The sequence below is a fragment of the Rhinolophus hipposideros genome, assembly GCF_964194185.1.
Source record: "Rhinolophus hipposideros genome assembly, chromosome: 12".
Classification (NCBI taxonomy): domain Eukaryota; kingdom Metazoa; phylum Chordata; class Mammalia; order Chiroptera; family Rhinolophidae; genus Rhinolophus; species Rhinolophus hipposideros.
Window position 1 is genome coordinate 29,096,933 of NC_138058.1, and position 12,718 is coordinate 29,109,650.

The window sequence follows — 12,718 nt, forward strand, 5'->3', positions numbered from 1 at the left end:
TTAACATCTGAGTGTTTCTTTTGGCAAAATAACTGCAGCAGCAGGGCTCCAAGTGTTGCCCTCCAGGGCCCTTTGGAAGGATGTGGATTGGGTGAGTCCCCTGCATGTCACCAATGCTGCACACTACATCTGCCACGTTGGCACGTTACATCTGCCAGATGGACTTGTGGCCACACAATCCTTGACTACATCAGTCCATGCCGTTAGCTCTAGGATGGCAGCTTTGAGATGTAATATGCTTTCCTCTGAAAACAACCTCTGAGCTCCTCTTCCTCTGTAAAACTAGGCTTCTGACTTTCCAAAGCCGAAAGACACATGGGTACCATGCGATGTGACCGCTGTCAGTAGTACAGCCTGAATGTACACAAGTAGAAGGTCCAGTTTTGTTTGTTCTATTGTTTACCCCCAATTTATTATTCATCTTACATGGTTTAAAATATTTATTTTTCACATCAGCTTCATCCTTAGTACCTGTGCTAGGCATCAGTGACTACAGAGGAAAGGGAAAGCTAATGACGAAGTCTAGAGGAGACTGAAGGGTGGGAAAGGCCTGGGCTGAGAGACACGCTTGGTCTAGAATGAGGTCAGTCTGAGTCAGGAACCCTGGAGACTGTGAAGTAAAGGGCAATGATCAAGGGCCTCAGACATCATGAAAGAATCAGACAAGCTGGTACCAAATGGAGAAGGTGACAGCACTGCCCAGGATCTGTAGCAGCAGCAGGAGAGGTGTGAGGTTCTCTCATGCATGGGCCCGAAGACTTTAAGTAGCAAGTTGATGAGGGTCATGTTGTTATAGTCAGTGAAGGCATCGTCCTCATTCTCACTCTGGTGTCCTGTCACTAGCTGGAGGCTCTCTGGTACTTCCTTATTCTCCTGTTACCTTTAGAATAAAAATGCTCAAGAATGAGATGATTTTGGTCTTGAACTTGGAATAGCTCATTTCCAGTTTGCCTGTCTTGGTATTGAATCTGGGCCGAGGGTGATATGTAGGAGGGGAGGCAGTGAGTAGAGGAAGTTGAACACCTGGGGCATGGAGAGTAGCACAGTCTTGCAGAAGTGTCCCAAGATGCTCACAGCAAAGGTCAGGCCAGCAAAGTCACAGAAGATATCTCCCACAAACACCCATGATGGGTACCAGTGATGGTACAGCAATCCCAACGTAGTGAAGAAAAAGGGTAATAGGAAGTAGAGGGGAAAGACATGATAATCCTGTCAATCACCTTTCAGCTCCACCAGGTTGAAGATGATACTGGAAGCAGAAGTGACTAGTGACGAGCCAGCCTCTAGGCCATTAATTCCTGCTAGAATATTGATGGCATTGGGAAAGAACACTGCCAGCAGCCCCATGTTGACCATAGTCCAGGATCCCCAAATCCACATAAAAGTCAAGAATTATAAAATTGCTATTATACAAGATAGTGGGTATTCTGGTTATCTGTTGTTGTATTACTAATCACCCCAAAATTTAGTGGCCTAAAATTACAACCATTTATTTTGCTCATGAGTACAATTTGGGCAGACCTCAGTGGCATCGATTGCGACATCTCAGTTGGAAATTAGAGGATCCTTTTCCAAGATGACTCACTCACATGGCTAGAAAGTCAGTGCTAGCAATTAGCTCTGAGCTCAAACAATGCTGGTGGTTAGAGGCCACATTTCTCTCCATATGTGTCTTGTAGTGGAGCTGCTTGAGTGTCCTCTCTGCATGGAGGCTGGGTTCTAAGAGTATTTCAAGTGACAAAAAAAGGAACCTACCCTTAAAACTCTGGACCTAGAAACTAGCACCGTCACTTCCACCATATTCTATTGGTCAAGCAGTCACAGAGCCTGACCAATTTGAAAAGGAGAGGCCACACACTCCTCTTTCTATCGGTAGGAGCGTCAAAGGATTTGCAGCCATCTTTAATTTAGCACAATGGGTTAAAAATACAAGCCCTAATATGTGTCCATTCTTCTTTTACAAAATATCAGTTTGACTACAGCCTGTTTACATTTCAAAAGCAATTTCTTTTTTCATTTTGGATCCTTGTGTGAAATAGACTAAATAGTGTTACCGTCATTCCATAGGGAATTGAGACAGAGGGATTTTGACTTGCTTCCGGTAAGTTATACTGCAGCAAACCTGAGAAGGTTTGTTTCCTCCAAGAGCTCACATGCTTCCTACAACTCTGTCCAGCTTGTGATTAGGCTTTTAACTGGTTATATACACTGGCCTGTGGCTCAAGAAGAACATAATTTTAATGGTCAGACCAGTACACCACGGGTACCCAAGTTTTTATGATATCCAGCTGTGGAATGTATTATCATGTCTCTGAGGCCTTACTTATTGAGGTCATTGTTCAGTTTTGGTGTCCATCTGTTGTCCGGGTCTTCCTAAGTGATTTTCTGGGCTGGCTTCCCTTTTCACTGGGAATGGAAGGAGTTGTCAAAAGCCCAGTACATTCTTTTCTGCATTGTAAAGCCATCAGGACTTAATTAGGGAAAGATTCTTCAACAACAATTGATTTGTTCAACTATCATTCAATGTGAAGTACTCTCTTTTTATTAAAAATTACTTGAAAGTTGTTGGATGCCCGGCTTTAGGTTTTTGTAGTTTGTCTCCATCTATTTTGTATCCTGTCCTTAGCAAGTTTTCTATAATTAGAGTATCATTTGAAAACTACTTCCCATTATAATTTGTTAGCAACTTTCACTTAACACTGATTCTTTATAGATAGCTGTAGATTTTGATAACTAAATTTAAATGTAGAGTTGATGAAACGTGACAATTTTGTTTTCGGAAAGTGTTTTAAACCACTGTTCAGCATATAGACCTCTGGAAAATCTACTTTATGTTTGTCTCTAGCTGCTTTCCCCTGAATTTTTAGTCTCCTTTGTATTTAGAGCAAAGTTGCAGCCATGTGTTTTTGATTCATTTATAACTAACATTTAGAGTTAGCTCATGAAGCTATTGTTTTGTAAGACCATGTACTTTAAAGTTGTATGTAATCCATTTGAAGCCCTTTTTCTTCTTTAAACAAGGACACAATTCTTCTCTAAACTTTACCTGAAGGTCAAAAATTAGTTTGTTTTAAGATCCTGGAGCCACTGACAGTGCTGAAGGCATTGCCCCTAACTCTGTCAATCTCTCTGTTTGCCTCATGATCAGCTCAGATAAGGATTTATGAGCATATCATTGGATCACTGGGCAGTGCTTGACCAGTTTGCAGTTGATGTTTCCCCCGGACCTAAAGAACATTCATTTACCAGGCTGTGCACTTACCTGGTTATTGCAAAGTTTTCGAAATTGAAAGAATAATAGTCTCACATGAAAAGATGAACACCTTTGTAAGCTCAAGAAAGAAACAGTTTGTATGGATCAAATGCAGGTCAAAATATAAAGAAAATAGAAACTTTGAAATCTAAATCATTGGAAGAGAGTCAACAGAGAAATAGTGAGGGCAAGGTGAGGAATGAATATTATAACAGTGGTTCTAATCAGAATCCCTGGACAGGCCTGGATGGGCACCTATCACAGCTACCGATTCCTAGGCCTCAAAATGGGTTAGTCTGTGCATCTGTATTTTTTAAAAGCTTCTCAACTAATTCTGATGATTTGCCTAGTTATAGAAAATAATTTGTGAACTCTTCACACACACACACACACACACACACACACACAAATGCACAATTATCAAGAAGATATTAGGGTCCAATCTGGGTGACAACCCTGTATTTCTCAGCCCTTGAACTCTGACTCTGCCCTTCCTCCAGCTTTAAGAATACATCTCAGTTAAATTAGCAGCTTTATTTCTGCATTCATCTACACAATAGAGGTCTCAAACCAGGACCTGATGTGGGAGAACAAAACAAAATAATGGGAATTAAGATCTACAACTGTGGAGAAGTGTTTCCCTGGCATTCCTTTAATGTTTTACTTCCAGCTCACTACTTGACTGTGTGCTTAACGGTGAAAATCCAGTGTCATCACTGGGGCATTGACAGACGCTTCAATCCTTTAAACTGGGATTCTATTAGGTACATTTCATGGCCCTTTGGAATCTAGTCAATACCGTTAATGGAATTCCTCAATTGTTCAAATGGAGTTTAATGAACAGGTTGATGATTACTCCAAGTCCAGTTCATGAGGTAGAACCCTGAGCTGGAAAATTCACCTTTCCAGTTGGGGCAGTGCCTTCCCAACATTTGCCTTAGGGAACACCCAGCACCAGGATTGATATTTAGTCTCAAAATTATGTGTGGGAATGGGTCCAACTTGATTTTAGCAATTAAATTCACCAGGTAAAAGCTCTTCTTATGATTTTACTAGACTAGCATTTTTCAACAGGCATTAATGAGCCAAGTCCTATGCAATTTTATAAATGAAGGGATTCAGGCTGTCATTATGTGTAAATCCTCTGCATATTACCTGCTCTAGTCAGAAGGCATGATCTGAAAGGAAACAATAATGCTCTGGAAAATGATGACATTCTGTAAATAAAATCTGGCAGCAAAAGTTCTTGGCAAAACTAATGCTCAAGTCAACATGTCTCAATTTATTGCTACATGAATCAGAAATTAATTCTTCCTCAGTGCTTATACTTCTGAACTGTGACATCGTTAACAGAATCTGAACACTCTACAGGTACCTTCTTCTTAATAGACTAAGCCAAAATAAATATAAATGGTTGAAGAGGGAAGCAAATTAGTTTTCTTGAAATTTTCCGGAGAATTGAGTTTCCGTTAACTAGAAAGCATGCGGCTGCCAAAGGGGATGGGGGTCAGAGGATGGGAAAAATGGAATTATTATGACTTCCGTGTCCATAGGGGCTTTTGTTTTCCCTGTGTGATAGCATACACCAAACACTGAAAAGTATATATTGGCAAGGAGATATTGTTGCTGAAGCTGTTTTATATTCAGTTTCTTTCATGACCTTTTCCATCTCCAAGGAGTGATGTACACTCTGAATCTGCTTCTGGAATCCTTTCCAGCCCATCCCTGACTTTATTTGCTAACGTTTCAACCAAATATCAGAGAAGTGTAAAAATATCCACGTGTCCTGCTCTGGAAAATATATTTGCTACTGATGTTGTTTGGCAAAACACCTTGATGAGGGTATTTTGGTTGTGAAAAGTCAAGCCCCAAGTCAGGATCTAAAGGGAGGAAGCAAAATAAAAGGGTAACTGAATTGCACTTATATGAAAACAAAATGTGATGTTTTTTTGTGTGTGAGCAGCAAGAAAGAGGGAACAAGGGACCTAGAAAAATCAGAAGTATTGACCGACAAAGAGATCAAGGGAGAGAGGGTAGAATAGCTGTATGTTGGGATATAGGGTCTGTCAGGATTTATGGACAAGGGCTTTTCACAACAACAGTGCTTGATATTACATTTTAAATTGTCTGCTGCACTGTTCAGTACTGGAACACAAGCCTCAGGAAACTTTTAAGTTCAGTCAGCTATACATACCTCCTTGTGTTGGTCATCATTTGACAGAGGAATTAAAAGGATATGGGACTGCATTGAACATTAGGTTCACCTTAGGGTCGTGAGACCCTGGCTAGAAAGTCAGAATTCAGACAATGCAGAATACAATACTAAAAGGGAATTAAGAGACAAATAAGACTCTGAGATCCCTCTCCTCTTGTCTGAGTTGCCATCCTTCTCACAGGGCCCACTATGATAATCTTTCAGTTGTTCTTCCTCTTGTTCATTCTCCACAACAGAAATTATGGTACACTTTGAAAAATGTACATTAGAATATGGCAGAGTAGGAGTTTTCTGCTATTGCCCTCCTACAGAACAATGATTTTGACAATGACCTACAGATGAGAGTACCTTTGTGGGAATCTGGTAGTCCAGTTAAAAAGGATACAGCACATGGTTAGAGCAAAAAAAATCCAAGAATAGTTTCACTGAGGAGCATAAGAAGAAGAGTTTCACTTTATCCGTGCTACCCTTTTCCCAAAGTACCACAGTTTTGTGCCAAGAGAGACTTGCACAGGGGAAAATAAAGGTATAGTGAGTGAATGCCCAGCTTCCCCAGCTGTGTGCGATGCTGCCCAAGAGACCCACTTCTTTCTTGACCGACTCAGAATACCGAAATGATTGACATAGCTGAGGGGTTGGGAGAGGCTGGTAGCACAGTAACCAGGACTCATAACTCATCAATACGGCATGGGTCTTATTAACCTGCTTTGTGGATACCATCAGGAAGCTGCCATAAGCAGCTTGGGACTCATTACCTGTGAATCTCCCCATGCCTCACCCATCCCCCAGATTGGCTCCCCAGTTGCACTCCCACAGACAGTGAGTTGTAAGCCTTTATAGATGGCCATGAGCACACAGAGAAAGCTGGCCCAACTCTATGGGACTGGGAGGAGGCATACAAAATGGAACCATTCAGGGCACTGCCCTCGGGAGGCTCTCAGCACCAGTCTGGCTTTGCAGGATTGATGGAAGGCATATAGTCTAAAGAATTTCCCCTCAAGAGGGAACAAGAGGTATGGATACTACAAGGAAAAATAAAGACTACAAGCCAATATACCCAATGGATATAGATGCAAAATTCCTCAACAAAATACTAGCAAATTGAATTCAACAGCACATTAAAAGGATCATACACTATGAACAAGTGGGATTTGTTCCGGGAATGCAAAGATGGCTCAACATATGCAAATTAATAAATGTAATACACCAGAATAAAGGATATTAACAGAATAAAAGATAAAAATCATATGGTCCTAATGCACATACATTTGACCTAATGCAGTATTCTTTCATGATAAAAATCTCTCAGCAATTTAGATATAAAAGGAATGTACCTCGACATAATAAAGACTATATATGACAAGATCACTGCTAGCATCATACTCAATAGTGGAAGACTGAAATCTGTTCCTCTAAGATCAGGAATGTGGCACCACTCAGATCAGGAGAACTGGCCCCCTCTTACCACTCTATATACATGGTACTGAAAGTCATAGCCAGTGTGTGTGTATACACACACAGTGGAATACTATTTAGCCATAAAAAAAATGAAATTTTGTCATTTGTGACAGTATTGATGAACAAGTATATATATATATATATATATATGTGTGTATATAAAACTTATCCCTCAACCCCTTACTTTCTATTCTTTACCCCACTTCATTTTTCTCCATAGCACTTTTCATCACCTTCAATATTATTTTATTTACTTACTCACTTGCCGTCTGTCTGTCTGTCTGTCTCTATCTCTGTCTCTCTGTGGTTGTCAGCCTCAAAAATGACCCCCAGACATCTCCATCTTCTGGTATTTATTTTTGCCCTTGTGCAAATTCCTATCATCTTTAGTGTCAGCTGGACCTTGTAACTCCTTTCTAATGAGTAGAATCCTGTGAAAGTGATGGGATTAGGTTACAAAAAGACTGTGACTTCCATCTTGCCTTCTCTTGCCCTCTCTCATTCTCTCACTGGGAGTCATTGCTCCTGGGGGCAGTAAACTGCCATGTTGTGAGTAGCCGATGGGGAGAGGCCCATATGGCAAGGAACGGATATCTCCGGCCTATAGCCAGCCAGGACCTGAGACCTATAAACAGCTACATGAGTGAGTCAGATCCCCTCCCTGCTGGGCTTTGAGAAGCCTGCAGCCCCAGCTGACACTTTGCCGCCTTGTGACCCTGAATCAGAGACCCCCAGCTCACCCTTAGGAACTATGTGATAATAAATATATGTTGTTTGAAGTGGCTATGTTTTGGGGTAATTTGTTACACAGCGATCAAAAACTAACATCTCCACTGCAATGTAAGCTCCCTGAGGGAAGGGACTTTCTCTGTCTTGATTGTCACTCTCTCCCCAGCAGGGAGAATAATGCCTAGCACACAGAGGCACTCAATAAACATTGGGTTTAAATGAGTAATTAATATTTGGGTGGGACAGAGGACACTGGGCCTCACAAAATATGTGGGATAGAAGTCTGAGCCAACGTCGATGTTTAAAGCTAAGGCTGTTCATAAGGACAAAAAGTGACTCCAGAAATCTCAGAAGTACTATAATACCAGGCTCACAATGCTAATTTGTTGAACACGATTACTGGTCTAGCAAACCTTCCCTGAGTGCCTGGACAAGTTCAAGCTGAGGGTGAGGACCACTTTACACAGTCACTCTGTGCTTGGAAGAATGACTCAAATTTCCCACACTTTCTTCCTCTGTAAAGACCTCACTGGGCTTTTCGTAACACATAGAATAAAATACATAATGGGCTATGGCTTGTTCTCAATAAATGGAGGTTTCCTTTCCCTCAGGGAGCTTATTATATGAGGAGATAAGATTCATACATAAGAAAACTAACATGGGTGCAATGTTTGTAATGTTAAGTACCAGGTGTTTTTGAGGCAGGAGATATAACGGAATAATTATTTTCTGGTTCTTCCTTCTGTAGTGTGGGATGGTGGGTGCACATTTGTCACTTGGGAATACCACCAGAAAACTCCATTATTTTTCCTCATTAATGATAGAAAGTAAGAAAAAACTGCTGAAAATAGTAAAGTAATCCCAACTTTGCTTGTGAGAACCTAGAAAATGTAGTAGCAAAAAAAACAAACAAACCAAAAAAAACCACATGAGTGTAACGGATTTACTCTTTGTACTGATTAAGTATCATGGAAATAATTTCATGTGGTTTGAGGAAAATTCACTATTCTTAAAGCCCAAGCAACCATTTCCAGGAAAAATAGAGCAAGATCTCTAAATCTATACCTCCACAGGAAGAATCACACTGAAAATGATTTCCTTCTAATGACTTACTCTAAATGATATAAAGAATTCTTTGGGATTCAAAGTAAAACTACTATGACTACTACTACTAAAATAAATATTTTTCTTTTGCTATGTGCTGACAAATATTCAGATTGCGAGCAGATCTTTTGGGAGGCAAGGGGAAGGAATAGATGTGAAATCATTTTAGAGATTTCCAGCTTTCTGAAAGAAAATTTAATTTTCAAAGAAAATGACAGCATAATAGGAACCACATTGGAATGAGCACATCCAACACTACGGAGAAAAAGTGACCATTCTGTCTACACATAGAGGCAGGTCACTCAAGCTGGTTCAAAACTTCCATTTTCTGTCAGTGGTCTGTGTGTGCCTACACGGTGACAAATGGGCCAAGCAGGGCTTTTTAGGTGTTGGCGCCACCAGTGAGTGCCAGATGGAATGTGGTGAAAGTTCTGATTTGTACCTTTCAGACCAGAGGTCCTTGCCAAAATGGATGGGTCCTTCTGGCCACCTTTTTTGTAAGTACAGCCACAGGTATTCAGTTGAAACCTGTGGGTGAGAAAGACATAAACAGGTGCTATAAATTTGTGAGACCAGGAAGCCGCAGGCCATTTAGTAAATGGCAAACCCAATGGCCCAAAAAAAACAAAGAGTCTCTTTTCATCAGAATGATCAGGCTCATTCAACAAATATTTATCGACTGCCTCCTCTCTGCCAGACATAATAGAGACCGACAAGGTCTCTTATTTAATGAGTGAGGTGAGGAAGTAAAACCCCAAATCACCCGGGATGGTGTGGACCTACCTGTGTACTGCTACTTGATGAAAAGGGAGCGCCAGTGTCCTGGGGACAGGCCTAACAATGTGAACACTGTGGCTCCCATTCTGCCCACAACTCTTGGGGGTGCCCCTTTTACAGGATGAGTTTTCTGCCTTGGCTCACTCAGGCCACGATCTTTCATGTTTTGGAGCAAATGCAGCTTTTGCTGTAGCATTTCACAAACAAGTCAGTGATCTCAGGGGAAGTGAAAAAGCATCCCTTTTAAACTAAAATCTGAATTTCATCTGTCTGAGCTTCTATCTTTGAGTAGCAACTGTTGAGTCAAAGTTAAAAAGGATGTTGGAAGTTAATTTACTCAGCATGTTTCTGGCTTACACTATTTAAAAAAAAAAGATTAAAATACCTCTTATTAAAGTAGAAGAGAAGGAAAGGCCATTGCTTTTTGTAGTAACGTATTGTTGCCTTCCTCGTTAGCTGTTGTTTTATTATATTTAACCTCAGTCCTTCCAGCAGCATTTTATATGTATTTAAAAATACTTTGGCCTGGATAGTTGAATAGTAAGTTGATTACCAGCCTCATGTGATAACGGTTATTTAATTGTCACCTCAGTGTTTTTCAGATCCAATTCTTCCTAATTTTTCCTTGGTAACCTAATGCTTTTAAATGAGCTGAATGAGATGCTAAGAATGATGGCATTGAGTTGTTACTATGTGCTAGACATTGAACTAAGTGTTTTAATCTAGATGATCTCAATGACTCCTTACAAAAACATTTTGAGGTAAGTTCAGTCATTTCCATCATTTTAGAAATGGAAAAACTGAGGCTTACGGAGAAGTTTGTACTTTGTACAAGACCACAGCTAGGAAGTGGTAGAGCTGGGAGTGAATATATAACAGTGCAAAAGTTTTCAATTAATTATAGAGATAAGATTGCCTACCTCTTATGCTAATAGATCCATGTATTACATTGAGTGTTAAATAATCATACTACTTTTTAAAATAAACTTAGTCATGTTCTGTCTAATGCCCATTTGTCACTCAAGTGTTTGCAAAATTAGAGGGTACTTTTTCCAGACTCTCACTCTTTTTCCAACTATGAGCTCTTGTGTAAAACCTCTGTTTAATCTTCAACTTCAAATCCACAAAAATAATGGCTGGTGATACATCTAATACTTCTGCTATTTTCTTTGGGCATACAAATTTTTACTCTTACCTGTTTAAGCCAGAAGCTCTTAATCTTGGCTGAGCATTAGAATCACTTAAGGGAGCTTTTAAAGATCTTGATGCTGGGGACACACCCAAGATCAATTAAATTAGAATCTCTGTGGGTGATATTCAGGCAATTACAAGGAGCATACAAGGTTGAAACCACTCTTTTAAATAATTCTTCCCTGGACATTCCCTATACAGATGCTCCTAGACTTACGATGGGGTTACATCCCGATATACCCATGGTAAGTTGAAAATATCCTAAGTTGAAGATGCCTTTAAGACATCTACTGAACATCATAGCTTCCTTAGCCTCCATTAAATGAACACTTACATTAGCTTATAGTTGGTCAATTATCTTGAGTGTCATCACAAGTATCATTGCCTTCCTCTTCTTCTCACCAGAAGCAGGAGGCACAGATGGGCATTTTGTAGACATGATGGGCTGTGAAAACAAAACGTCCTGAAAACAGTGCTAACCACACAGTACAGTGTAGAGTATCAGTTGTTGACCCTTGAGATCATGTGCCTGATCTGTGGGAGCTGCTGTTTGCTGCCAATGCCTAGCATCACGAGAGTATCGTACTGCATGTCACTAGCCTGGGAAAAGATCAAATTTCAAAATTTGGTTTCTATTGAATGCATATCATTTTCTCACCATCATAAAGTTAAAAAAAAATTATAGTCAAACCATCACAAATGTATACCCATTTCACCTGTGGCCTGCTCTGGCTTTGACTCATCTAGCTAGAACTATGAGTTGGCCAATTCAACACCCCTTCCCAAATGCCATCTCATTGCCTGTCTCTAATATAGAGGCTGAAGAAGCTAAACAGTCTCTTTCCCAGACTTCTGTGAGGATGGACAAGATATATGCTATAGTTCTGGCCAATGACAAAAAAGTGGCTGTTGAGGGCTTCTGGGAAGCTCAGACATCCAGGTGTTTCCAATGATGAGTTAGTCATTGCAGATAGCTGTATTTTTCACTTTTCATCTGAATGCTTATATTTATCTGAATGTTATCATAGACATAGACTGAGCACATAACTTCAATCAAAGATAATTTAAGAGGGAAATCAAGGGAGGATTTGATATCTTCTTATTGACGCTTTAGTCTCTGTTTCCTCACAGAGACCTTGGAGTTCATGACAAAAGTGTCCGGCAGAGAAGGTAATGGCTAAGGAATTTGAGAACCCTAAGGTTTTCTTTGAAATTCTATGGTAAGGGGTGGAGTGGAGGCAAAATGATCACCTCTCAAATGCTTGTTGGACATAGTTTTTATAGATATTTATAGGGAGAAAACAAAGGTTAATATAAAGTTTCAAGGTAGCAAGCACCGAATCTGGGCCTATGTATTTATAATACGTGTGTGTGTGACGGTTGCTAATTTTTGTGTAACTTTTTATTGAAGTATAATGTACATACAAAAAAAGTATAGATATTACAAAGAACACAAAGACATTTCACAAACTAACACATCTTTGTACCTAACAGTCAGATCAAGAAACAGAACATTACCAGGGCCCTAGGAGGCCCCTTCTTCTCTCTTCTAATGGCTACCTACCCCTTTGACCACTAGACTGCCATTTCCTTTTTTTTTTTTTTTTAAACAAACCAATATGTGGAAGTACAAGGTCACCTCTTCATCTGCTTTCACATGTCTCTATTGAGATGAGAAAGTCAAACCTGTTTTGTGGCACATTTAATTACGGGAAAAGGAAAAGAAAGAAATAAAATCCAGACCAACAAAGCAAAGATTTAAGTTGGCATCACTTTCCATATAATTGTGATGCCGGTAGACACCCAATAAACATATCAGCATTGTTAAAATGATTTATCAGCCAAACAGTTGAATGTAAAATATTATCAATACACGTGTCATCATTGATCTTTCTTGGGTCTCACTGCTGAAGAATGGGACTGCTAGGTGATTTCAACAAACAATCCTTGACAGGAAACCAAAGGCAACAAGGTACAGGGATAGACAGCTG

The 12,718-nt window shown here is 40.0% G+C and overlaps 1 pseudogene across 1 annotated transcript; it reads right to left on the reverse strand.

The window, feature by feature from the left end:
- Positions 1 to 658: 658 nt before the first annotated feature.
- LOC308505995 (UDP-N-acetylglucosamine--dolichyl-phosphate N-acetylglucosaminephosphotransferase-like) lies at positions 659 to 5,464 on the reverse strand (annotated as a pseudogene). Its single transcript has 2 exons — positions 5,448 to 5,464; positions 659 to 1,403 (listed from the first exon to the last, which is right to left on the reverse strand). The product of its transcript is annotated as a UDP-N-acetylglucosamine--dolichyl-phosphate N-acetylglucosaminephosphotransferase-like (transcript).
- Positions 5,465 to 12,718: the final 7,254 nt, after the last annotated feature.